General features: G+C 40.0%; 1 pseudogene; it reads left to right on the forward strand.

The window, feature by feature from the left end:
• Window positions 1-27877, forward strand: part of LOC136677793 (hemicentin-1-like) — a 122405-nt pseudogene that overhangs the window by 33320 nt on the left and 61208 nt on the right.

Genomic DNA, 27877 nt, shown 5'->3' on the forward strand with positions numbered 1-27877 from the left:
TTTCCCCCAAAGAAGTGCTCAGTCATCAGAACATTTCACTGCTGGTTGTACCATGTGTGACTCTGTATGTGACAAATCATCTTTGATGTGATGGTAATTACAGCAGTAGGATAAATATCACTTGTGTAAGGCCCTGCTCTCTTTACCCTTCCACTCTGATAACGTTTGACTATGACTTGATAAGAACACAGTGTGTAGTTTACTGTTGTAATAAATAGAGACACGTCATCAGTGATGTGTTCATTAAGTCGGTGTGTGGACAGCACTGTAGTTAATGTGAGGAGATCACAGTGTAAGTGTGTTTTCTCTTGTTTACAGATCTGCAGGTGGAGGTTCCTGAGACAGTGACAGAGGGAGATAACGTCACTCTCACATGTAAAACCTCCTGCAGTCTGACTGACAGTCCACAAATCTCCTGGTACAGAAATGGACAATATTCATACCACAGCAGTGCCCAGCTCCTCCTGCAGTCAGTCAGCAGGGGGAATAAAGACAGATATCACTGTTCTGTATGGGTTCCGATGTCTCCTGAGGTCAGTCTGAATGTCAGATGTAAGTACAGGGTCCTGAAGGTTCATAATACGACCAAAGATGAAGGTTTATTTATTTCTGATTCAATTTAAATGAATAATTTGGGCAGAAACTGTCATTTACACCATTTCTTCTTGTCAAAATGTAGCTGACCAGCAAAATCATATAATAAAGTGTTAAACATAAGGTTTTATTCTACCTCCAGACGGTCCAAAGAGTGCCTCAGTGTCCATCCGTCCCTCTGGTGAAACAGTGGAGGACAGTTCAGTGACTCTGACCTGCAGCAGTGATGCTAATCCACCTGTGCAGAACTACACCTGGTTTAAAGAAGGTGAAACCTCACCTGTAGGATCTGGACACAGTTACAGTGCTCTACAGGGTGGATCCTACTACTGTGTGGCTCAGAGTGAGTACGGAGCACAGACAGCAGCTGCAGTGTCTGTCAGTGTAAAAGGTGTTTAAAGAGAAATGGATGATGTATCACTGACGGTCTGGTGGCTTCTGGTAGAACGTATTGAACATTTGTTCTGGTCTCTGTTCATGTGTCTCTCAGGTGTAAAGTCACTGATCCTGTTTGTGGGGGTTGGAGTTTGTGGAGTGTCAGTGATTACTGCTGTTGTTTTCATGATGTAGTAAGAATGGATATTTATTCCTTTATGAAGAAACACTTATCCACGCTTTCATTTCTAGTCGTCTTTGTTACTGTAACCCTCTCCTTGCTGGTATCAGCTCCTCCTCCATTCACAAACTCCAGAATTCTCCTGTGCGTCTCCTCACCGACATTCACATGCATCACCATATTACACCTGTTTTCCATCATCTCCACTGGCTTCTGCTCAAATATCGTATTCAATTCAAAATTTTTCTACTTACCTATAAAGCCCTTAACAATCTCGCTCCTTCATATCTGTCTGATCATCTTCTTCTCTGTAAACCCTCCCACACCCTCAGGTCCTGTACTGAGGGCTTTGATGCTCTGGAATTCTCTTCCTCCACTGATTAAACAACCTACTTCTCTTTTCATATTTAATTCTAATTTTAAATAATAGCTTTTCACACTCTCATATTATCTGCCTCAAGTCTAATCTGTTCTTTCACTGTGTCCTGTCCTGTTATATTAAGTTTTGTCTAAGAGTATGTATCAAGGTGTTCTTCTTATCTGTTTTCCACTGTGTATTACAAATTGTAAGCGTCAATGGATTCCTGAAAAGCACTAAGTACAAATTATCATTATTATTATTATTATTAATGCAGCAAAACTACAAATCACTGAAACATCCAAATGCATGAGAAAAAAACATACATTTCAATAGAGTTCATAGCAATGTAATGTTTAATCACTAATGAATCACGCTGATACATCACTCACACTTTTCTAACAGCAGAAGGAGGAAGAGTGTGAAGAACAGAGTGGTGGAGGATCAAGATAATATCTACCAGGTGAGGGGTTTGTTTCTCACCTGTTGAGTTGATGTAGTGGGTTAGAGCAGAGTAAACACTCCACTCTGCAGTGGAGAGGAGCTCCAGCAGCTGGAGTCATTACACATCTCCACCTGTAGGTGGCAGAACTGATCTAAGACGAGTCTGTAGAGAATCACAGGTGTGCAGTAAGAGGGCTGTACAAGGAGCTGATTCTGAACTCTGCAGTTTGAACACAATCTGTGATTCAGTCTCAGAGCCATTGTCCACACACTTAGAGTGGTCTGTAAGTGTAGTCTGTGGTGTTAATGAACTTGATGTTGGTCAGTGAGGACTTGAACTGCTTCTGTTCTCTGACCCTCTTCTCTCCAGAAGTCTGACCCTAACACCAAGGACGACACATACACAGCTCTCCACCCCATGTCCAGGTCCTCTGATGATGTGTACCACACACTCGCAGTAAGAGTCTCTTCAGAAACACACTTCACTCAGAAATTCAGATTCATGAAGAACTCCTACACACCTCAAACGTCTTTGTCTCCTCCTCTGCTTCATTCTGTCTCTTCTTTAAACAGACTGTCCATTCCAGTCCTTCTGATGATCTGTACACAGCTCTGGATCCTCAGTCCCGCTCTCCTGAGTACGACACTCTAGCAGTGAGTCAATCCTCTTCTACTGAGGACTGTTTAGTAGCTCTTTAAGACACAGCAGAGTCTCCACTGTGGAGTCTCCTTCACCACCATCTGAACAGCTTCTCCTTCCCCTTCTGTGGAGCTTCTACTGGGATGTGTGTGTTTTCTTTGATCTTATTGTGTGTGTGTGTGTGTGTGTGTGTGTGTGTGTGTGTGTGTGTGTGTGTGTGTGTGTGTGTGTGTGTGTGTGTGTGTGTGTGTGTGTGTGTGTGTGTGTGTGTGTGTGTGTGTGTGTGTGTGTGTGTGTGTGTGTGTGTGTGTGTGTGTGTGTGTGTGTGTGTGTGTGTGTGTGTGTGTGTGTGTGTGTGTGTGTGTGTGTGTGTGTGTGTGTGTTCTTTCAGATGGTTAAAAAATAAGGGCGTTCAACAACTTCCACAGTTCCCATAATGCACTGGTAAGAGGAGCCAGCAATGACCAACACAGAAAAGCGTTACAAACAGTGAGCAGCTTTTGGGAGGATTCATTTATTAACGGATGTAAACGGTCAGTTTAACACAACATCAGTTTCAGATCATCACTGACTCACCAAGAACAAACTGAAGGAAGAACAGTGAAAGTGTGTATGTGATTGTTTGTGTCTCAGTCTTAGCCTGGTGTTTTGTCCTTTTCCTAACCTTTAGGAATCACTCTTTAGTGTGGTCTGATACATTATTATATCTGTATATTTATATATCTCTGTATGTTTTACTTCTGTAGATAGTATACCTCCAAATAACATCATCCACAGACTCGTGATAGAGGAGAACAGAATCTTTGTCTGTGCTACTGTGGCATCAGCACTGTAGAAACTGCACTATGTTACTTTAATAACCAGGGTGAATACTTCAAATGAGATCTACATAACCCTTTACACCGCATTTTACGCCCAAGGGGAATTCTGCAGTTAGCAGCCACTAATATTGACTGAGGGAATCTGTGTCCAATGAGTGGCATATAGCACTGACTTTAGCAGCTGCAAACTTTGACCAAGGGAGTATGTGTCAAGTTAGTGGTCTGTAACACGGACTTGATTAGTCCCTTACATTGACAGAGGGAGTCCATGTCCAGTTAGTGGTCTGTAACACTGCAGTTAACTGAATGTAAAATTGCAAAATAGACTGAAACTACCAGTGTGTATCGACCGGGGGAACCACTCTTCATTGCCATGTGACTGTTACAGTGAGTTTAAATGTAGTGAGCATTTTTTAACTCCATTGTCTGGTGCTGCTCTGTACTGTCTTTTGGGGACGTTTGTCCTTTGTACTATTCTTGTAAGTGTTTTGTGGTTCTTAAAAATTGTAATATAATTTATAATTTCATAATTATTAATTATTTCACTGTCCTTTATTGATTGTTATGAGTTAAACAGTGAATAAATAGATAAATAGTGAGGGTGAGGATGTGATATGGTTTCAGGACAGTGCTGTAAAACTATATAACACAATGCAGCAGTAGTGGGCGCCCTGGAAGAAAAATACCAAATATTTCTCATAAACTCTATATCATTTTTACACAAATATCTTATTTCTACTGCTTCAGTTTATATCATTCACTTCTGTTATTATATTAAATCTTTGTGTTTAGTTTTGTTTTGTTCTTATTCTTTATTTATTTCCAAGTTTCATTAACTTTATGATCATATTTGTATTATACTGAGTTATATATCATTATTAGCAGGTATTTTATGTTTGTTAAACTGCAGCATATGAAAGGTACTGTTTAAATAAAGTCTCTCTAAATAAATATCACGTACTTTGACTTTACTTACTTCTAGAGCTCATAATGGTCTCTAATGTTCTCTGTGCTGTTTATGTTGAGAAGTAAACCACACACACACACACACACACACACAGGTGCAAGCGTGCAACAGTGCCACACTAGGAAACGTGACAATAAAAATAAACGGTGAACAACAGGTAGGGGAAACTGTAATGGACTAGTCACTGTACACTGCACACAGTGGGGGAAGTAAGTGAGATAGAGTGCAGTATGCAGTAATTGTGTTATAGAAGGGGAGTGTGAACATTGTACAGATGTTTAAACACTACACTAAATATCAGCAGAAGGTAATTAATTAGATTAATTTTAGCCAAAAGTCATATTAAGAAAGAGAAATGTGGGTGTACAGTGGCCAACAGGCGTGGTGTGTGTTCTTTTTTTTTGTTTGTTTGTTTTGGTTTTTTTTGTTTTGTTTTGTTTACCTCGGTCCCTAGACACTGAAGGCTTTGGGGAAGAAGATGTTGAAGAGCCTGGTGGTGAGAGCCTGAATGCTTCTCTATAGTTTTCCAGATGGTATGAGTGTGAAGAGTGTGTGTGTGTGTGTGTGTGATTATTCTCAATGCTGGTTGCTCTGTAGATGCAGTGTGTAGTGTTAATATCAGTGATGGAGGAGAGAGAGAGACACACAGATGATTTTCTCAGCTGTCCTCAATATCCGCTGCAGGGACTTGTGATTTGTGGAGGTGCACTTCCCAAATCCAGAAAGTGATGCAGCTGCTCAGGATGTTCTCAATAGTCCCTCTGTAGAACACAGTGGAGGTGGGAGATGGGAGATTGTGCTTCCTTCACCCTTCACAGGAAGTAAAGACACTGAAGGGCTTTCTTGGTGATGGAGCTGGTGTTCAGGTGAGATCCTCTTCCAGGAGAAACTTCTGAGGATCTCCACAGTGGAGCTGATCTTCAGTGGAGAGAGATCACACCCTGTTCTTCAGTATTCAACAATCATCTCCTTAGTTTTGTCTGTGTTCAGAGACAGGTTGTTGATTCTACACCACTCTGTTAGCTGTTCCACCTCCTCTCTGTACGCACACAGAGTTCTTGTCATCAGTGAACTTCATGATGTGGTTTGAGCTGTGCAGTGCTGCACAGACATGGGTCACAGAGTGAACAGCAGTGGACTGAGCACACAGCCCTGTGGGGTCCCAGTGCTCAGAGTGGTGGTGGTGTGTACATAGGGGCCTTTATTGTCCAGGTGTGGTATCATGGCTATGGTGTCATCTGTGGAGTAGTTTGGATGAAACACAAACTGCAGGGATCCTTTAAAGCAGGCAGCAGGGTCTTGATGTGCCTCATGATAAGCCTCTCGAATCACTTCATGATGATGGGCGTGAGTGAAACAGGGCGATAGACATGACACAGGAGACTACATAGGCTCAGGGATGATGGCAGATGCCTTGAGGCACTTTGGGACGATGGCACTGCTCAGGTCGATGTTGACTGTTTGCTCGTCTGCATATCCTCTGTGCACTCTGCCAGGAATGTTGTCTGGTCCAGCAGCCTTTCGTACTTTAGGTAGAGTTTCCCTCGTCTCAGCTGCAGTAAGACACAGAAACTGTATGTTGGGAGGAGGGTGCTCTTCTCACCGTTGTGTCGTTCTGTGCCTCAAACCATATGTAGAAGTTGTTGAGAGCATCTGGGAGGCTCTGGAAGCTGTGACTGTGCGCCCACTATGCCTCGATGGAGATGGGGTCTAAGACCCTCAGGAGAGTGTGTACCTCTGCAGTCTTCCACGGCTATTGGTTGGAGGGTACGGTGATGGTCCTGGAGACTTGTTTGTGCACTTTGCACTTGCTGAAGTAGCTGGTGACTGATGATGTATACTATTCTGAGTTGGTGTTATTGTTGTAGGTTGCAGTTTCCCTAAACCTTCACCAATCACTGCACTTAAAATAGTCCTGAAGAGCAAAGATGGCTCTTGCTAGCCATGTTCTCACCTGCTTTCTGACTGGTCTGTGGTGTCTGGTGAGAGGTCTATGTGCTGGGATACAGAAATGCGAAGGGTATCCGGGGTGGGGGCGGGGCTTCCTCCTGTAAACGCTGGGTATATTTGTGTAAACCAGGTCCAGTGCGTATGCTCCTCTTGTTGTAAAGTTCATATGTTGGTAGAATTTAGGGAAAACTGAATGAGATTCCCTCAACTGAAATCTCTAATAACATTAAACTGTCCATCAGGGTGTGATAGTGCAGTTCACTATAATCGCACAGTACAGTTCACAGAGTGTCTTTGTGAAATATATACTCTGAAAATGAGCACTGCTGTTAATTCCCTTATAATATAAAAGTGTCTACACCTAAAAGAAACAAACTGATGTAAACACACATGCCTCCACCGTGAGCCTAACCACACAGAGTTTCTATCAGCGTGGAGAGTCTGTGGAGCTGAGTGGTGACGTTGGGAACTCTCACTGACCTACGTCTCCAGGAAAACAAAGCCTCAACTGGCTCTATATTCTCTCTGTGAAAATCACTTAAGTCACATGCAGACATTGGAGAACAGGATGGATGGAAGCGCTGGATGTGTTGACTTTGTTGTTAACATAGCGTGGACACCCACACACCAAATGCCCTCTTTCTGGCCTCCAGCATCTGGAAATGCTGAGAATTGGAAGCTTGGTCTCTGAGACAAGCTGAGTCCATGCAGCTCCTCCAACATATCACTGTTTATGCTGTGGTTTTATTTTTTGAGGTGTAGAAGTGTTTGGTAGTGATTTAAACAGACACTAGATTTTCCCGTCTCCATGCGATAGAAAGATGAAATGAAAAGAAACATGTTAAGGATTCTGTTTACAGTGAAATCTGAGCAGAAGAGAAAGATGAGTTACTAGAGCTCCAGATCTCAGCCAGAGATGGACCTGATGGCGCAGTGGGAGTAGAACTCCTCTTACAGATGGCAGCATAACCCAACAGTAGATGACACACTGTCTATAAGGTCAGCTCCCCACTGAGGTCTGAGCGCTGAGAGGAAAAGGAAGTTCCACTGAGAGAAAATAGAGCTGTTTATCAGTCACTCAATCTCTCTACAAATAGATGAGAGAGAAAGTGTAAAAAAAATCACTGATTAAATGGAAGATGTTCATCTGACTACTGCCTTAGTATTCCACAACATTCAACAGTTCTTTTAATATTTAATGTGTTTATAATCTACAATTACTGATGAGACAGAGTCTAGTGTCAAGTCAAGGCCCTCTGCCTTAAACGACTGGCTTAGTGATCTGCCTAATTTTAAAAGAACAATAAAATGTCTTTAAAAGATTTCACAGGTTTCAGGTTAAAAGAGAAATGGTTCCATTCTTTATTTGAAGAATTAAGGCTTTCCACAATTTTTATGCCCTTTTTGGGCAAGGAACTGTCAACACCTGGCTTCTCCTTGTTCTCACACATCACACCCATTGATCATTATTTCCAAATGATGTGATTATTGTAGACTGTTAAATGATGTTCAGCCAAGGTTCAAAAAATAACAATCTCAGACTTCAATCCTCAGTGAGGCACTCAGGCCTGGCCTGGCACTGAACTGGTCTCTCACAGCTGCCGTCTGCAGATAAGGCAAAGTTGATAATAAAAATTAAAAACTATCACTATTTCAGGCCTCATCCTTGGATCCAGCAGTTTCTCTGATAATAAGACTCAGTTTTTCTAAGAGCCTCTGTTCACATAAAGAGTGTTTACCAGAATTCTGCTGAACTACAGTGGGCTTCTTCAGCGTCACTGATAAGCTTTCTTCAGCCCCACAGAGCACACAGGCCAACTCAGAGAGAAACACATTCACAATTTCATCATTATTAATTATAGTTTTTTACATATAACATCATTATTGTTTAATTTGTATATTTCTATATTTAATAATTATTTCAATGTTCAAGCCATTTGGCCCCATCACTATTCTCTGTTTAGTTTATACCTCATTAAGGAAGGACCGATATAGTGAAGACGGGAAGAATGATGTCAGAGTGTGTAAAAATAAGGCAGCAGCACTTTACCACATATAATTTAACCCTATGTTTTCAGCATTTGCTCTTTGGATTGAAGAGATGAACGACGCTTAATGAAGGTAGGAAAAGACTCAGTGTTTTTGGAGTCAGTAAAGAGTCATTAATTCATTGTTAATGGAAAGAGAAGTGAAGTGACTCTAATATTTGTGTTGTCTTTAGGTTCAGAAATGTAGGTTGACTATTGGTTCCTTGTCATCATTTCTACTCTAAAGCATCTACTGAGACGCACTGTTAGTGAAGTGCATGTATATAACAGAGGAAATGTAGCAGTGATATGAGAACTATAACCCCTCTATTTAGACTAGTTTATGTCTGTTCATGTGGAATAAGTCTGCTACTGCAACGCTGCAGTTTCCTTCAGGATCCACAAAGTGTTCTCTCTATAACTGTAGTAACACTGCTATGTAACACATATCTAATGTTCAGTGCAGTAACAGGGTTTAACTCAGAGCTCTGTGTCTGCACTATGAACATGGTTCTGCAGATTTAGAGATGTTGCTGAGCCTTGAAAAAGTAATGTGTCATTTCTGATCATCCAGGTTTCACTGATGGTTTCACTCAGAATGTCTCTCACTGTTTCTCTGCTGTTTCTGCTCTTCATCTCTGGTGAGTCAGAGCTGTCACTCCTCATCAGATATAATCTCCACTCTGTACAGTTAGGACTTTATTATTATATATCATCCTTTGGGGCTGTGTTAATGTCCTGTCTTTAGTCCTGACTCTAGATCTGATACAGTTCTGTTTTATTAAACCTTACTCTTATCTCGTGTTTGGAAATCCTCGACTCTAAAGAGGTCAGTAATCATTTGATCGGTCTGTTACCAGAAACAAAATAAAATAAACAGCTGTGAGTTAGTTCTTCACACAGCTATAAAAATTAAAATGTCCAGACTGAAGTGTGCTGAACTGGAAGTGTGAAACACTGTAACAGCGCCCCCTGTTGTATCACAAAGTGTCTCTGCTGCAGTTTCCATTTCCCAAAGCCTTGGTCAAATTTAAGAGCATTAAATAATATATTTTTAGACAAACTTCACACTGGAGACTTCAGTTTCCTCTAAGATAGTGATTTCTGTTCTCTGTGTTGTACAGTGTGCAGTGAATTGTGGGTAAGTGCAGGACACCGAGGATACACTGGGAGTGTCCTCCAGATCTCTCTGAACAAAGGCTGTATTTCTCCACTGTGTATGGATTTAATTCTCTCAACTTTTAAATGATTATTCTCCAGTTGTTTACATTACAGTTTTCAGCACAATCTCTGCATTAATGTATTTAGCAGGTATTTATCCACATTATCTTCTGTAACACTGTTCCTCTCTGGAGTCAGGATCAGACTGAACTCAGAAACTGTTGTTGTGTAACAGCTATCGTCCTAAACTCAGTCCTAATGGAAGTTCTCATGGTAACGTTACAGATAAAGATTAGATTTTAGAGTGAGGTTATTTCTGGAATATGACCCTGGTCAGTTTTACTGTGTGTTCAGTGTTAACAGTTCTCTACAGTGTGTTCATTTCTGCAGCCCTCCCCCTCCCCCACATTACTGACAAATCTGTGGAGCTTCTCACTTCATGATTTTTACTGAGTTCAGCTGAAGAGTCTTAGTTAAAGCAGCAATCTGCACGACTGAGACCCTCACTGTAATTATTCTTCTGTACTGTGTGTGTTGCAGGAGGTGTTGCTCAGAGTGGGTGGCGTGTGCGTTACAGACCTCAATCTATCTGTGCTCTAAAGGGGTCTACAGTGACCATGGGCTGCACTTACACATATCCAAGGAGTCACTCAGTCCAAAGAGCTTTCTGGAACAAAGGGTGGCCTGTAAATGGTGAAGAGCCTCCTGATCTGTTAAATGACCCAGAGTACAGAGACAGGGCTCAGTTCACTGGAGATAAACAACACAACTGCACCCTCAGACTGAGACATGTGACAGAAAAGGACCAGAGTATATACTACTTCAGATTTATTACAGATCAGACTGGAGGAAAGTATCAAGGTGCAGATGGAGTTGATCTCTCTGTCACAGGTAAGATCCATCAGCAGAAATAAGACACTGTACTTCATTCACTGGTGAACAGGATTCCTCCAGCAGTTCTGTAAGAGACCTACATCAGTCCTTCACACCACACCTGAGAAAAACACTGCTTAGTCCTGGAGGAGCATTTATTCAGTTAATGTGAGGACAGCACTGTGTATATATTCCTCTTGTTTACAGAGTAAGATCATATTCAGTTATGGCTGCTGTACACTGGGTGAAAGCTGTAGTTTTTAGCACTCTTCTTCACTCAGGGGCTGGAAATGACTCGAGTAAATGTTCTCCCAAGTTTTATCAGCCTTTATCAAGGTGCTCTTCCTCACTTTCAGAGGAAACTTCCAGACTTTAATATGATCTTCCTTTAACTATCTATTTAAACCTTTCTGAGGAGCTAGATCTCAGCAATGTTCTCATTCTTTAATTTTTCATGTTTATTTCTATGTTGTAGAATAATTTTGACTAATATTTAAATGTCTTTTCTTTGATTGCATTTTTTTTAGCTGCTTTTAACTGTTCCTCTTGTCTCTGTAAAGCTCTCTGACTTTGACCATTTTGTATGAAACATTCTCTACAAATAAACTTGCCTTGTTTTACAGATCTGCAGGTGGAGGGTCCTGAGACAGTGACAGAGGGAGATAATGTCACTCTCACATGTAAAACCTCCTGCAGTCTGACTGACAGTCCAACATTCACCTGGTACAAAAATGGACATGGTTTATCCTCCAGAACTGACCAGCTCCACCTGCAGTCGGTCAGCAGGGAGGATAAGGGCAGATATCACTGTGCTGTACAGGGTCTGAACTCTCCTGAGGTCACTCTGAATGTCAGATGTAAGTACAGACTCAGTCTCAGAAAATAAAGAAAGTTGAGGGTTGTTTCCATAGTTTCTCTTTAAACAATAATAAATCCATAAGTGAATGTAAATATTCATTTGTTCATTTGTGAAGGGAATAAAGTGTTGATTAAGGATTCCATGGCTGTAATCATTAGTAACAGGGACTGAATCTGGTCCTCTGAACTGATCTAGTTCTCTAACTCAGAGATGATTCTGAGGTGTTTACACACTGACTGGATTGGAGTAATCAGAGTAATGTCATGAGTTTCTAAAGGTTCATTAAAGTTATGTTTTAAATCTATGCAGTAATTTTAATGAATGTACAGTTAATATTGACACTTTTATTCAGCTAAACCCAGGACAATAAAGTACAAGCATGTTTTAACTTCCAGATCTGCAGGTGGAGGTTCCTGAGAGAGTGATAGAGGGAGATAACATCACTCTCACATGTAAACCAAGTTTCAATCTGACTGACAGTGCAACATTCACCTGGTACAAAAACGGACAATATACATTTTACAGCACTGACCCTCTCCTCCTGCAGTCAGTCAGCAGCTGGAATAAAGACAGATATCACTGTGCTGTATGGAGTCCGATGTCCCTAAAGTCTCCTGAGGTCACGCTGAATGTCAGATGTAAGTACAGGGTCCTGAAGTTTCATAATTCGACCAAAGATGAAGATTCAATTATTAAAATGATGTCTAAATTAATAATTGAGCAAAAACTGTAATTAAACACCATTTGTTTCTTGTAAACATTGTCGCTAACCAGAGAAGTCATATAATAAAGTAAAAGAATAAGGACAGCTATCACTGATGTAGGTAGAGATTGAGTCTATAAAGAAACTGAGGGTTGGTGCTGAACTGTAGCAGTAATTTCTCTTTAAACAATAATAAATCTATGAGTGAAAGACACAGTTACAGAAATTCTCCAGAGTTCACTGAAATATCTGCAGGAAGGAGCTTTAAATCTGAAAATGATAAACACAGTCTAAACCTGTCTGAAAAACAACCAGAAGAAGAACATCTCACAAAACTTTATTTTATACTGGTCCCAATTAGCTTTAGATGAGTTTATATTATAGCTATGTTTTTCTTTTTGTTTTTTTAAATGAATAATTCCAAACTGACAACAGTTAATGTGATAGTAATTAAACTTATATTAGACACTTGTCATTAGTCCCTACATTTTCATCCCTGTAAAACACAATGTGTCTCTCTACCTCCAGACGGTCCAAAGAGTGTCTCAGTGTCCATCCGTCCCTCTGGTGAAACAGTGGAGGACAGTTCAGTGACTCTGACCTGCAGCAGTGATGCTAATCCACCTCCAGAGTGTAACTGGTTTAAAGGAACATCATTTTTATCAAAAGGAGAGAACTACACAATGAACAGGATCCGCTCTGTGGACAGTGGAGAATACAAGTGCAAGTGCAGTAATGAACACGGAGAGAAATACTCTGAAGCTCTGACTCTGAATGTTGTGTGTAAGTGAATAATGATTAGTTTAATCAGACTCTGTGTCCTGTGATGATCAGATCACTCACTGCTGTTATTCTCTGATGTGTAGATCCTCCAAAGAGTGTCTCAGTGTCCATCCGTCCCTCTGGTGAAGCACTGGAGGACAGTTCAGTGACTCTGACCTGCAGCAGTGATGCTAATCCACCTGTGCAGAACTACACCTGGTTTAAAGAAGGTGAAACCTCATCTGTAGGATCTGCACACAGTTACAGTGCTCTACAGAGTGGATCCTACTACTGTGTGGCTCAGAATGAGTACGGAGCTCAGACAGCAGCTGCAGTGTCTGTCGGTGTAAAAGGTATTAAATAGTTAAAAAATCATTAAAGGACATTCCTTAAAGCTAATCTCTTTAAACTGCAGTGTTTATCTGCCCACAGGGTCTGGTTTGGTAGTTCTCTGTGCAGTGATTGCAGTGGTAGCTGGAGGTTTATCTCTCATCGTTGCTGTTGTATGTTTACGGTAAGTGTTTACATCTTTTCTGATCCATTCTCTGAAAATAATTCTTTGAAACTGAATGTTAATGGATTATTTTACCCATGATTCACTTGGACTTTTCCATTGTGTGAGTTTTCTGTTTGTATCAGTCAGAATATTCATGTTGGGTTTGCTATTATAACTCTCACTACTCTTCAGAAGAAAGAGAAGAGGAAATCCCACTGATGAAGTAAACCTACAGTACACTCAGTTTACTAGTGTCAGATCTGGTGAGAGGTGAGAGGAACTGTCTTTATCAAACGTACTTGGTCTCTCCTAACAGTTTAGAACTGGATTATTATTGAAATATCTGTTTGTTGTAACTCACGCGGTTTGTTCTACTGATGCAGGTCTCCTACCTCCACATTTGAGGATCTGTTAGTGATCTACAGCAGTGTAAAATAACATTCACAGACCTGTTCAGAACCAGAGTTATGACCCGCTGACAGTTTTCATCTGAATCCCACTGGAAAGAGAAGATATTAGTTCAATTTCCTCAAATTTGGATTTCACTTTGTGGATTAGTCGTTTTGATAGAGAACATATTTTTAATGAAACTGAAACTCTCTCTGTTTCCACCACGGGCAACTCAACAGCACCACCTTTTGAAGAACAAGAAAAACACAGAGAGAGAGGAATATTTATTATTATTATATTATATATTAATATTAATGAGATTGATAAAAGAAAAAGGTTTATCTAGAGCACAGTCTGTTTTCAGAGCATTTTACTAATCATTATTGGGATGTAAAGAGTATTTAAAAAATGAATATCAACTACTACTTCTTTAGTTTATATTATGATCGTATTGTGGGATTCATGTGAAGTGGAAGCTTAATAAAAATATGTGGCAACAGACAGATCAGGTGAAGTGTTTCTTCATAACAAACTACAGACAAATACAGCAGTGTTTTACCACAACAGCCACCACACAAACTCCATGAGAACAACGTCACTTTTTTCATTCATTCATTATCTGTAACCGCTTATCCAGTTCAGGGTCGCGGTGGGTCCAGAGCCTACCTGGAATCATTGGGCGCAAGGCGGGAATACACCCTGGAGGGGGTGCCAGTCCTTCACAGGGCAACACAGACACACACACACACACATTCACTCACAGACTCACACCTACGGACACTGTTTTGGCCAATCAACCTACCAACGTGTGTTTTTGGACTGTTGGAGGAAACCGGAGCACACGGAGGAAACCCCCCCGTACACAGAGAGAACACACCAACTCCTCACAGACAGTCACCCGGAGGAAACCCACGCGGACACGGGGAGAACACACCAACTCCTCACAGACAGTCACCCGGAGCAGGAATCGAACCCACAACCTCCAGGTCCCTGGAGCTGTGTGACTGTGACACTACCTGCTGCGCCACTGTGCCGCCCCAACAATGTCACTTCATGACTTAATTTCACCACACCACACCACAGTGAAACCTACTGTGTATATGTGGTAAGATTAGCTTCTTACTCATGGGCTATTAAAAGGATTAGCAAACCTAGGAAACACTACGATTCATCTGGTTAGTTCAAGAGTTCTGAAACTATACTAAAACAATGTATTTTCCCCTTTGCCTTATGTCCTCATGAGTCCATTCAATTTTACCTGTTCAATGTGTATGTGATAAAACAGAAGGGTTAGAGGTTTCTAGCACATAATCCATCATTGGAGCACAACCTCTACCTCTGGCCCATCCAATGATCCTGGAATCTCACAGGGTCTTGACTGCTCTACTGGTCCTGGTGTAAATGGAGCAGGAGGAGGGTCTTGGGAACATTTAGTATGTCACTCTTCTGATCATGTGTGCAGTGGTAAGTCTAGCTCATCTTCTGTTTTTTAAGAGACTGTGGTCATTGGGACTTGGTACAGGTTCAGGAGACATCTGTGGCAATGAAACGTTAGGTTATGCATATAACCACTGTTCCCTGAAGAAGAGGACCGAGGTACAACACAAGCTGTATGGGATATTATGCCTCTTCCATATCTGGCTGAAGACACCTCTAATCACGCCTGTAAGGCAGATGACGCATAGTGACGAGGGTAGGTGGGCCCGCCCCTCACCTATAACCTCTGGACACTAGCGTCTCTCTTCAGTTCTTATGCTCTTCACCTCGCTAAGAACACCTTACACTTCTCTGCTAATCTATCTAGCTAGCTAGTTAGCTCTTTTCCTTAGCAAAGACACTACAAATAGCTTACTGTTCCAATAGGAAAGAACGGCAACAACCTCACGTTGGTGAGTCGTATTTCCGCGGAGCGCTGTTTTGGAACGTCTTTTGCTTTCTTCTCTTGAGCTCGCTTTGCCTAGTCTCAATGCTAGCCCGTTTAGTTTTGCTAACGGCTATCAAAATGAGCTCGCAAGCAGCTACCCGCCATGGCAGGAAAGTCCCCCGCCCTTGTCCTCAAGGGTGTGGGTTCGCTATTCTTGAGAAGGACCTACATGATGCGTGCCCAGTTTGCCTGGGAATCGTTCATGCTAGGAGGGCCTTAGTGCAGCCTGAGGCGTGCGAGTTCTGTCACCATCTCAGACGCTCTTCCCTGGAGCGCAGGGTGTCGTTTGTTGAAAAAATTCTCGGACAAGCAGCGTTGGACCGTGAGCTCATTTTGATAGGACTCACCAACTACGACTCACCAACGTGAGGTTGTTGCCGTTCTTTCCTATTGGAACAGTAAGCTATTTGTAGTGTCTTTGCTAAGGAAAAGAGCTAACTAGCTAGCTAGATTAGCAGAGAAGTGTAAGGTGTTCTTAGCGAGGTGAAGAGCATAAGAACTGAAGAGAGACGCTAGTGTCCAGAGGTTATAGGTGAGGGGCGGGCCCACCTACCCTCGTCACTATGCGTCATCTGCCTTACAGGCGTGATTAGAGGTGTCTTCAGCCAGATATGGAAGAGACATAATATCCCATACAGCTTGTGTTGTACCGAGTGAATTGACTGATAGGGAACTGTTGTCCTCATGTTGTTACAACGTCATAGGATCTGGATTCATCTCCGAGAGAAACAACTACAGCAGGTCACCACCCCTGAGTTGTCTCCATGTGCACTGTGTTACCAGCCTGCAGCACAGGAGGAGCTTTTATTCCTCTGTTGAAGTACACTGTAAAACGTTTCATGTTAGTTAAATTTAGAAACTCATGTTCACCTGCTGCCTTAAAAATGTGAGTAAATTCAACTTGATGGCAAACTTTGTTTCAACTCAAAAGGTTGTTTTATTAGTTGTTTAACTAATGATCATTAGTCATTGCTACTTGATACAGTAAGTTAAAACAACTTACTAATTTACAATATCAGTTTCAGAGAACTCACAAAATTTTGTCAAATAAACATTATTCCTCGTCATTTAGATTTACATTTTCAAGTTAATTTAACTTTAACTATATTCATAAAAATTGTCATTTTAAGTTAATATTTCCCATTAATACGTATCTTAATGACAAGTTTCCCAATCTATTTAAAATCACACTGAATTCACTTTTGTTTAAAAATACATCATTTATTTGAATGAGAACAATGTTACATTGTCTTATTAAACACAGCATGCTCATCCATTTGGAAACACACCAAAACATCAACAATCTGTGCTTCAATGTAATGCAAATTAAGGTTCTTAAAAACTTTAAACAATAAAGCATCCATTTTATCAAAACATCCAGGTTTCGCCAATATTTTTACACAAACGTGAAATGGGTGAGGGTGTGAATCTATTTTTAAAAATAATGTAAAATAAATAGAATTACATATCATCGCTGTCCAATTAAAAAACATTTATCTCCATTTGGACGATTTTTAGTTTACTACATCATTTGATTACGATGTTGGTTAAACATGTGCAACAAAACTCGTAATATGTACAAATAAGTTTCTATAGTAATTCAAACAGTGAATAAAACTTACACAAGTTAAACTTCTGCCATGTACAAACAACAGTTGTTTTTGTCCCTCAAACATACCATTCCACCTTAAAGGACGTGGAGCTTCTGAACGTAAACAAACCAGAAGGAACAGCGTTTCCCCAAAATCATAGCCATCCCCTTTAATGCCTGATATGTGCAGTTTATAAACGTAACCTCAGCAGTTTATTTCGTAGTCCATGCACCCGAGCTGAACATTGGTCTGGTTTTATCTTCATGATGACCCTCTGCAGATATTCAAATGTGTATTTCATTTTGCGAGGGTACTCAAGATTAAGGCAGTATATTGTACCCATTAACATAGCAAATCCAGTGGACACATCTTTGATTTCATGAAGAACAACTGCCTCCTCTACCACCAAAGCAATGTGGAAAATTTTATTAGGAAAAGCATCATGGAGAACACCTTCGTGTCCAATCAGAAGTCCAACGCGCATTCCCTTCATGAGGACATCCAGGGTTTCACCATGAACCTAAAAGACATGGACAAATTTAGTTCAAATTTATCATGACCAGCCACTTTATTAAAACTATATGTAAACTTCATAGGTGTACAGTTACAGACTGCAGTCTGGCTGTATCTAGTTAGCCCTTATAGACTCTGTCCAACAATGGTCAGGACCACAACAGAACTACTACTGCAGCCTATTATACTGGTATAAGTGGATCAGACAGCAGTGCTGCTTGAGTTTTAAACCCCTCATTATCACTGCTGGACTGAGAATAGTCCATGTACTAAACATTAAGCCAACAGCGTCCTGTGTCCACTGATGAAGGACAAGAGAACCTGTGAGTTACTGTCTGAGGTGGACCAACGAGATAGGTGTGTCTAAGAGAGTGGGCAGTGAGTGGACACAGGGTTTAAATCCTCAAGCAGCACTGCTGTGACTGATGCACACTAATAATGCTGACCAGTGCATGACCTGTCAGCACAAAGTCAACTGAAATGTCTAAATAAAGTCTTTTGAATTAATACCCCTATTATCTTAATGTGTAAATGTATTTTCTTAGATCACACATCCTGATTATGTCAGTGGTATCCTCTGACAAGAAGCGTGGAAGACCAAGTAGGGCAGCTGTTCTTCTGTTTTGATTTGTGTCCTACATACAAATACAGAGTGCAAATAAACCATTATCAAAATTCCTTATTTTAGTACATATTGATAAGTACATTTTATACACACCTCCTTTTTAAGGCACTGCATAACACTGCTAAGTGTCAATATCCTGCTTGATGAAATAGTTGCCTTGAACAGCTCTAGAAGTCTTGGCACGAAGGCATCCAGTCCATCTAGGAATGGTTGCAACAGGTCAGTGGTGATTATTCTACAGAACTCTGCCTTTATCTGAAACAGATGTATAAGAAAGCAGAGATGTGGGGTAATAAGAGAGAGAACAAAAGAACAGTAGAACGATAGAAACTTTGACAAAATGTTTGGTCCTAGAAACTTTATATAAAATAATTCCCAGAAATATTGAAGAGTGTACTTTTTAAAAAGTAAACATTTTGAAACAAAATATATGTTTAGATCGTTGTGAGAAAAACATAAGTAACAATACACAATTCAGGAAACCGGGAAAACAATTTTGCCACACCTTGGATTTAAAACACAGCTAGGTGTCCTCCCTAACGAGGAACTTGTTAGTGAGTTATAACAACTACGACCCCTGGTGCTCAAACAATGTAACAGCATTCAATGACAAGCATCGCCACATTATTACATCACAACTCTTCGCTTTAAGCTTAATTATGGCATATCTTAATTAGCTGCCATCTTTTAACATTTAAATCAGCTAATACTCAATTTCCATGATCATCATTCTGTGGATGTCTGGTTTGGCACTGGTTACCTGTCTCTCATTAAACAATGCAGGCCATCTGTCCATGACTACAGAGATGAGTGGCTCGTCACCAATGATTTCCTTTCTTCATTGAGAGAATGTTTCCATCATCAGTTCATCGAGAAGCCGCAAGTCTGGATCTCGCTTCTGAACCTCTAGAAGCATGGTCTTTCGTTTCTCCTCTGATGTACCTGCACTTTGACCTTCGGGTGGATCTGGCAAGAAGTGGATCTCTCCCTTCTTTGACTTTTTGATTGCTTTGCTGTTGGTGTCTCCTATATTTCTCTTATTTACAAGAACTTAAGGGCATCCAGCTGCCATCAGTCTCTGACGGTAATTACCCATCTTGAATTTCAAGCTAAATACCCAGCAATACCATCCTTTGGCAGAACCTGGCTCTCTGAGACAAGGGTGCTTCTCTACTACCGCTGTGGCTACAATTTCATAGTGGTCTTTTCTTGGATAAGGAGTGATTTTGGATATCATATCAGCTAGTTTGTCAAGTATTTCACTCTTAACGCTCCTGGAGATGACCCTCACTGTTCCATCTTTGGCATAGGCATCATTTGCTGCACTTACCTGAAGCTCAACAACATGGGAGAAGTCAGGAATAACAAAAGGATCAGGCCATTCCACTGAGGAAGTGCTACTTGGGGAACTGAAGCTTGCAGTATCTAATGTTGAGTCAGAAACTGGATCAGAAAATGTAAACAAAACCTTCAGTGTTGCCCGGTCAGCTGGTAGATCTTTGATATCTGTCAAATTGCAGAGCTCATTTCCTAAGTCTGGATCTTCAAACTGTAAAATAAAGTTTCCTCGCAAGCACAGATTTGTATGCAGTGCTTCACACAGCTCCGTGACAGACTCAGGAACACTGTCTAGGGTGACAATTGAAAACGCCTACGCTGACCCAGCATCAACGCTCCCACGAAAGAACCGCGGGAGCCAGGCTGGACCTCTCTCCAATCCTCAAAAGCGCTGCTGTACCCATCGAGTGGTTGAATCATGAAAAAAGTAAGCTAAATTCCTCATTTTCAGAGCTGATATCGAATTAAATCTCTTGGTAATATTATATCCTAATTAAATCATTTGGCAACACCTCATTCCCAAGTCATACAGCCTAGCCAATTACTAAATTCGAACTGGTTTCACCTGCGTTGATTCCATGAGATTTTGATGATTGTGCTATGTTTATCAAACTATTATCTTTCCTTTTAATAAAGTGTTTCCATTATTTGAAATAATACAGTGTGTGGAGTTTGTTCTTTAAGAGTCTGAAAATCCTGAAGAACTCACCTAGCGTTGACAGTATTTCCCTCTCTAATTAATAGTTAATATTTTTGTCATTTAAATCTGTAAGAATAATAATAATTGTTATAATAAGAAATAATCACCATTAAACATAACCAACTCGAATACTGTTACTATGCTACAGAGCCAAGACTCTGTAAAAAAACACCTTCACTCTCAAGGAGTTCAAGATCCCTAATTAGGGGTTCTAAAACTTTGCTGTACCCAAATTCTTTTGTGTGTACACTTTTGCACAACACAGCTAGATAAACTGATGACAATGTTGATCGAAGTCGTACAGGCAAATTAGCAATCACCCAATATATAGCACAAACGTTGTGCTTCTTTTTTGATGTACCTAATGGATTACAAATTTCAAAATCATCAATATATAGTCCAAGAGCTATGCCCAATTCCTTTGACAGAATTTTGTTTTCTTTGAAATATTCTCCATCTTTAACTGAACAGTAATGACCTTCTTGTTGGCTGGATCTCACAAGTGTCTTATTTACCTCACTTCTTTCTAACAATTTTCTAAGCAAATCTAATATTGGAACATAAACAAATGTATGAGTTTTTTCTTGTGCATTTAACACATATCAACTGGTTCAATAACAGTAAAATTCTTTCTATAAAATGACTGTCTTTTGCACCAAGAGGTCCCTGCCTTGAGAGCAATTTGAAGTGGTACAAAGACTGTAATTGCTCAGTCAATGACGCTACAACGGAGGCATCAACTATGCAATTATTGTCTTTTAAAATTTTATCTATGACAGTCTTAGTATTTTGATGAACAAATTCTCCAATATCAAATAATTCATCAATTATTTCCTGTGTTGCTGATTTTGATACATGCAAAAGTGATTGCATACGAAGAAACAAAGTTCCCAAATGATGCTCAAGGGCCTTTCCATTTCCAATTCCAGACTCAGTCTCAGCTACAGAATCAGATGCAAGAATATCTTCAGTGTCAGAAACAAAATCCTCTTCGATTAAAGGTACAGAATTCGTATGCTGTACTAAAAGCACTGGTGTGAAATTTTCTACGGTGGAGAACTTATGATTCCGACTTCTGTGAGCAGTAAAAGTAGACAGTACATTAGACTTGAAAGAGCAACCTGCAAAGGGACATTTAACAATTTCTCTGATTCTCAAATGAGTCTTCAGATGAGTGAAATATTTGTTAATGTTAGTAGGCTCTGAGAAGTTACACAAATCACAGGATAATCTGGTTACAGTTTTATAGGCTTCTTTTGTATGTTCGTTCAAATGAATTTTAAGTTCAGTCTGTGTCTGAAATGTTTTCAAACAGTCTTTATGAATACAGACGAGGCCTGAACTCCTTCGATGATGCCCATGACGCTCTCTGTAGTGCTGTAGTATTCTTCCTTGACCATTCGTTGAGAATGCACAAAACTTATTAATTTCCACTTCATGAAATTGAGATGACTAAAGAAATCTATCAAGGGAAAAAATAAAGATATTTTTAAAACTGTAGTAAAATTATTTTTAAAAAATGTAACTTCTCTACAAATGGCAGGAAAATCCAGTTACAACATTACAACAAATGAGAAATTAGACAAATCAGCTAAAGTTATATTAAATGTAAACTAAAGTAAACAAACAAAGCGTTTCCCTTACTTTTTTCATAATTTAAAGCTAATCTGTTCATTCTCAAGACTAAAACATTAAAAAGTTCCATGGAAAATCTCCCTCACCTCAGAGTGTCCTGTCTATATCTACTGAGCTCCGTTATGGGAAAATCCTTTGAAGTTGGCAGCATGCAGCAATGATCTGCCCTGTCTCTATCAAATCGTAACCTGCAGTTATATCCCAACATAAAAATAAATCAGACCATTAATATGTGCGTCCTGAGGTGCAGAATAACACCGGAATCATTTCAAAATTTCCAATACATCCCCCGTGTCAGAATACACACGGATTAATGAGGGGATGAATAGATATTTAAGAGGAACGCAATTTGGTTCATTGGCGCCTCACTGTAAACGCAGGCACCACTTACGGTGGGGAGAGAGGGAAAAAAGAAAGAAAAAAAACGCGATGCTGGTGAATAACAAATTAAGCTTTTCAAAGCGAATATAAAAAAAGGATCTCAGACTGATATCGGCACGAGTTACTCGTTTCTGCTCAGTTTTTTAATCGTTTAATACTCTTCGGTTCTTTGTCGAAACTAAAACATTAAAACCTTCAGTGGAAACCTCCCTCACCACACTTTAGAGTATAACTTACCGCCTATCTGTGTATCCCTCTGGTGTGATAAACGTAGGAGAGCTATGCAGCGGAAAAACGAACTCCGACGGTAATGACTGAGCCAATCAACAATTATTTGAGGCTTGGATAAACAGATAAAAACATGGAAACGCTAACTAATATGCGGAATTATTCTCCTTTCAACACGCCTTTCATGCCTTTCAAAACTCCTTTCAACATGAAGAAGGACTATGATGAACCTGACAGTTCTGCCTCCTTCAGTAACTGCTTTACAGTCTGTATGTTTCTTTCTGCTAGGCCACTGACTGTGGATGATCTGCCTGGAATTTCTCAGCCCAAAGTCCTACTCGACTTGGCACGCCTCAGTGTGCTTTTCAGCCCTTGTCCTCCACGGCTCCACATCCCAGTTCTCACAGATCAGCAGTTATTTTGTCACTTGTTGCACATCCACCTCTTGCTGGGGTTTGTCTTCAGCCACGAATCAAAGGAACGTTTGAATCTCTTTAAAAGGCCACAGTGTAATTTTATAAGCTGCTGCTGTGAGTCGGATAAAAACAACTGTGGTCGCTGCTGTAAACTGGAGATCATACAGATGGTGAGTTTGTGCTGGAGGTCTGCATTTCACTGTGATTGATAAGTCTCTCTGGCCAATCAGTGCTCTGCAGGGTTTACACTTCACTGGTTCCAGGATGATTCAAGCCAAGTAGGTACAAACTCAACTTTCAAAACTGGAGAAGAGCACATGGTCAGACTTTATCCTCTTGTTTGCTGTATCTAGTAAACAATACCTTCATTCTGCAGGCCACAGTCAATGACTTCTCTGTGATATTCAGTATTTCAGGACAGACAGTCAACAATCAACAACAAAGACAGCCACTTTCAGCGAGAGAAGCTCTGGGATTTCATGCCAAATTCAGCTCTTTCTAGTTCTTTGGCTGAAACAGCTGGACAAGTTCAAGAAACCGCACACTGGCGGGTGTCGCACGTTGGAAGTTGTGAGGTGTATTAAGAGCGACAAAAATATTTTAAATATTAAAATATTTTAGATGTTACAAGATCGCCATAATCTTCATAGAATTACATTTTGAAAATGAACGAACTAAAAAAATACATTTTAATTAAATACTCAGTAATTATTTTCAAAAGCTGAGCCGCATCAGAGGGATCAAAGAGCAACGGGTTGCCGACTTGTGGATAGTGTATACCCAAAATACACACTTGAGGTAGTGTCTGAAATATCTTACTACCCTCCTGATTTCTGCTCTGTAAAAATGCACACTGTATATAGTGAGTAATAAAGGAATAGGGAGCTATTTCTGACACAGCTCACGTCTGTCTTTTTCCATCTTTGCAGCATTGCTAGACTCAGCATTTAAAGACAGTGTGATTTTGGCGAATGCTTCCAGTTTTATGGCTTACCTTACATTCGAACACCATGGAAATCAGTGTCACCCCCATCCTCCAACAGCTTCACTGACTCCCAGTTTCAGAACACATCCTTTATAAAATCCTGCAGCTGACTTTTACGGCCTTGCTCCCACCTCTCTGTCTCCTCCATGCCCCTTTACACAAACAAAGATCTTCTGATTCCAGTTTTCTGACTGTTCCTAGGTCAAGGCTTTATTCTTTGGTCTTTTAGTGTTGCTCTCCCCACTCTTTGGAAATATTTACACTCTTCTATTCACTCTTCTCCCTCTTTTCCATTTTCAAAACCCAATTAAAAATATTCAGCCATGACTTTTAAGAACACTTTTTTTGTTCATTTTTTTAAACTTTTGTACAGATGCTATCAAAAAAATCAGGCATTAATTAGGTTAATGTGAGGAGAGAACAGTGTAATTGTGTTTTCTCTTGTTTACAGATCTGCAGGTGGTGGTTCCTGAGACAGTGACAGAGGGAGATAACGTCACTCTCACATGTAAAACCTCCTGCAGTCTGACTGACAGTCCAACATTCACCTGGTACAAAAATGGACATGGTTTATCCTCCAGAACTGAGCAGCTCCACCTGCAGTCGGTCAGCAGGGAGGATAAGAGGATAAGGACAGATACCACTGTGCTGTACAGGGTCTGAACTCTACTGAGGTCACTCTGAATGTCAGATGTAAGTACAGACTCATTTCTTTCAGTCTCAGAAAATAAAGAAACTGAGGGTTGGTGCTGAACTGTAGCAGTAATTTCTCTTTAAACAATAATAAATCTATGAGTGAAAGACACAGTTACAGAAATTCTCCAGAGTTCACTGAAATATCTGCAGGAAGGAGCTTTAAATCAGAAAATGAAGAACACAGTCTAATCTATATTTTATTTGTTTTATTTAATTTGTATGAAATTTTTCCAAACTGAAATATTTAATTAATTTTAAATGTAATGTGTATTATATTGATTTTAGACAATATCTATTAGTCCTGACATTTTCATCCATGTGACATGTAATCTCTCATTTTACCTCCAGACGGTCCAAAGAGTGTCTCGGTGTCCATCCGTCCCTCTGGTGAAACAGTGGAGGACAGTTCAGTGACTCTGACCTGCAGCAGTGATGCTAATCCACCTCCAGAGTGTAACTGGTTTAAAGGAACATCATTTTTATCAAAAGGAGAGAACTACACAATGAACAGGATCCACTCTGTGGACAGTGGAGAATACAAGTGCAAGTGCAGTAATGAACACGGAGAGAACTACTCTGAAGCTCTGACTCTGAATGTTCTGTATAAGTGAATAATGATTTGTTTAATCAGACTCTGTGTCCTGTGATGATCAGATCACTCACTGCTGTTATTCTCTGATGTGTAGATCCTCCAAAGAATGTCTCAGTGTCCATCCGTCCCTCTGGTGAAACAGTGGAGGACAGTTCAGTGACTCTGACCTGCAGCAGTGATGCTAATCCACCTGTGCAGAACTACACCTGGTTTAAAGAAGGTGAAACCTCACCTGTAGGATCTGGAAACAGTTACAGTGCTCTACAGAGTGGATCCTACTACTGTGTGGCTCAGAATGAGTACGGAGCTCAGACAGCAGCTGCAGTGTCTGTCGGTGTAAAAGGTATTAACTGAAATTATATACTGAGGATCATTAAAGAACAGTAAAGTTTCATCGTTACACTTTAAGATTCTTCTGCACAGGAGCTGGAAAAGTAGGTCTCTATGCAGTTGTAGCAGTGGTAGCTGGAGGTTTATTCATCATCATTGTTGTTTTATTTGTAAGGTAAGTGTACCCATCTTTTCTGATCTTTTCTTAGTTCACTAAGTGCTTTGAAACTGAATATTAATTCAGATAAAACTTACATTACTTTTTCAATTTTTATTTTATTTTTTATTATCATTATTATTATTATTATTATTATTATTATTATTATTACTTTTCAGAGGAAAGAGAAGTGGTGATTCTGCTGAAGGAGTAAACCTTCATCAGGTGAGTAATTTACAAACAAAATAAATTAAGTTAAATATTGAAAGTTATTTTGCATTTATTTTAATTCTAATTTGACTTTAAATGCTACACATAGATTAAATGTATGTAGTTATTTAATGTTACAATTAAAATACAATGCTAACAAACTAGTCCTGAAATATAATAATAGTAATACATAATGATAATTATAACTATAATGGCCTGTGTTGGACTGACGTCCCTTCCAGGGTGTGTTCCTCCCTTGTGTCCAGTGATTCCATGTAGACCCCACCACAACCATGAAATTACACACTATGGATGCATAAATGATGAAATGAATAATAATAATAATAATAATGGTGCATGCTCTGGGGTGAAGTAATGAGACTGAGACTTTACTGCATTTGACACTTTTGGCACTAACCAGTAAACGACAAGTTAATAGCAGCACTTTGTGCTTGGTGTGTAGTGAGATGCAGTGGCACCACACGTTTGAAGACCTCCATCTTCAGGACGGTGAACCCCAAATTAACCCAACACCACACCTTGCCAACACAACCCTCAAAACAAAACAAAATTAAAGCTCTAAACATAACCCCTAAAAACCACTGTGAGCTTCTCAGCCACTAACACACTCTGCACCACCACAATACTCTTTAATGTATGATAGAGGGAAAGGCTTTAGTGAGTCTAGAGCAGCTTGTCAAATATCACTATATAGAAAAGTATAAGTATTACTGTAACACAAATGTATACGTTTTCAAAATGTTACGATCTTAAATTTGTTAATAGCACATTCTATTGCATCTCAACACTTTTTAAAAATGTATTTATTATCCCTCAATGAGAACGATGTTCATTATGGTAGTGTTGTTCCCCAGAGAGACAGAAACCCCAGGAATGCTGGAAGCTCTTCACCTAAAGCCTCTGGGGCTGATGAGGAGGTCCAGTACGCCACTGTCCAGCACCGCCCTGTTAAAGTGAAAAAGAAGACTGATGAGGACACTCAGGATGCAAGTATCAGATGCAATCGCCCTGGTGCTGCTAACAGGTGAGAGGAACTGACTTTATCAAATACTCCGTCTTTTGTAACAGTTACAGTTGGATTGATAATGAAATATTTGTTTCTGCTGTCTCACTCTGTTCTGCTGTTCAGGTCTCCTGCCTCAACACTGGATGATCCGACAGTGATCTACTGCAGTGTAAAATAACATTCACTGATCTGTTCAATAAAACATTTATGACTCATGACGGAGCCTTTATCTCAATCCCACTGAAAAGAGGAAACGAGATGCAAGATAAAGATTTAATTTCACTTCACATCCACTTTGTGATGTAGTCTTCTTATTAGTACATTTTTAACGGACCTGTTTTTATGAAGGATATTTCAGTGACTGCCACTAGAGAAGCCATTCCTGAGTCACCTTTCTGTATATAGAACTGAAGCAAAATGATTTTGGGACATCAGCCAACAGTTTCCAACTACAATTAACATCAACCTGGACCTCCCTCTAAACCCACCATGTGAAACAGCACCACCTGTTGGAGAACAACAAGCACAAACCTTTATATGTTGGGAAACAAACATACTTTGTGTTTTTAATTGTGGCAGAATAAATTTCCCCTTAGTACTGAAGCAGAAGTAGAGTGAACTGTTTTATGAAATTATTTTAAAGACCTTAATTCAACCTTAAAATGAAGGAAATTTGATTTACACTGTAAGCATTAACTGATTCTCACTTAATTACCAAGTTGAAGGCTTTCATTCCAATAAGTTCTGAAGATTACTTTCAAGATTTTCTGGGTCTTTAATTAGTTCAAGAATCTCACCCCCCCCCCCCCCCCAAAAAAAAAAAAAAAAGAAAGAAATCTTCATCAATGTTCAGAAAAGTTTCTTTTAACATTTATTTAGTGCAGTGTTTGCTTAGTGCAGATTTACACAGATCTGTGACCAGTCTTT

This window comes from Hoplias malabaricus, chromosome 2, assembly GCF_029633855.1.
Source record: "Hoplias malabaricus isolate fHopMal1 chromosome 2, fHopMal1.hap1, whole genome shotgun sequence".
NCBI lineage: Eukaryota > Metazoa > Chordata > Actinopteri > Characiformes > Erythrinidae > Hoplias > Hoplias malabaricus.